The sequence below is a fragment of the Anopheles darlingi genome, chromosome 2 (assembly GCF_943734745.1).
Source record: "Anopheles darlingi chromosome 2, idAnoDarlMG_H_01, whole genome shotgun sequence".
Classification (NCBI taxonomy): Eukaryota; Metazoa; Arthropoda; class Insecta; order Diptera; family Culicidae; genus Anopheles; species Anopheles darlingi.
Genome location: NC_064874.1, coordinates 63,020,193 through 63,021,056, shown reverse-complemented (window position 1 = coordinate 63,021,056; position 864 = coordinate 63,020,193). Strand labels below are relative to the sequence as shown.

Below are 864 nucleotides of genomic sequence, written 5' to 3'. Positions count from 1 at the left end.
TGATTGAGAGAAGGAAAACGGAGAAAAGCTAGATAGTTAGTCCGATAAGGCCATATTCATAGTAGGATGATTTCGGCGTTCGTGCACCAAGAAACACGTGTAACATAACCGCGGCACACTAATAGTAGTAGTAGTAGTAGCAGCAGCAACGTCATCGCGCATTGTTTTATAGTATGATCGTATGTCAATTGATTTCCATGTTGGAGGCCAGTGGCCTAACAGAGTTTATCGCTTGCACATTTACAGAGTTAATATTCTCAGCGGTTTTTGTGAAACCAACGTCTTATCGCCCGCAGCTAGACCTGGATCCATCGATACGTTGTGGACTCGTTAGAATGTGACATGATGATGATAATGATTAAGAAGCAGAAGAAGAATCATTTGGCGAATTTATGAAATAATGTTTGTTTAGTTAATGTTCAAACTAGGTGGATGGATTTGGTTTCAAATAAATATGATTATATGTGTTTTTGCAGAAAATATTGTTATACAGTAACTGGTGATCGTTAAGCTGCATTTGTTATGTTAGTAGTGTTGTTTAGTAGATAAGCAAAATAGAAGAAAAAGTGTGTCAAAGTAGTGATGATAAATTATTCTTTAAGATTCTAGCAAACGATCTGAAATGATTGAATCAAGAGTAACAGCGGAATAAACCTATGAAGTACGTTTGATATATAAGTACGATTTAACTTAGAAATCAAAATCATCAATAAAAAAAATATCCTTCAATTTCTAGGTCAATTGCATTCAGCATCAGTGGCGGTGTTCGTTGTTTTTTTGCGAAAATAATTGAAACATAGTTGCCATTGCCACCATCTCCTTCATAACCACCTTTCCGTACAGGCGAATGCCCTGGATTCGGTG

The 864-nt window shown here is 36.6% G+C and overlaps 1 protein-coding gene across 1 annotated transcript in view; it reads left to right on the top strand.

The window, feature by feature from the left end:
• The window catches only part of LOC125948972 (protein cup-like), a 4,335-nt gene extending 3,911 nt beyond the window's left edge, over window positions 1–424 (top strand). Inside the window, exon 3 of the mRNA XM_049675543.1 lies at window positions 1–424. This exon is cut by the window's left edge and continues 2,300 nt beyond it. The gene's annotated coding sequence lies outside the window, so the exon portion shown is untranslated.
• The last annotated feature ends 440 nt before the right edge of the window (window positions 425–864 follow it).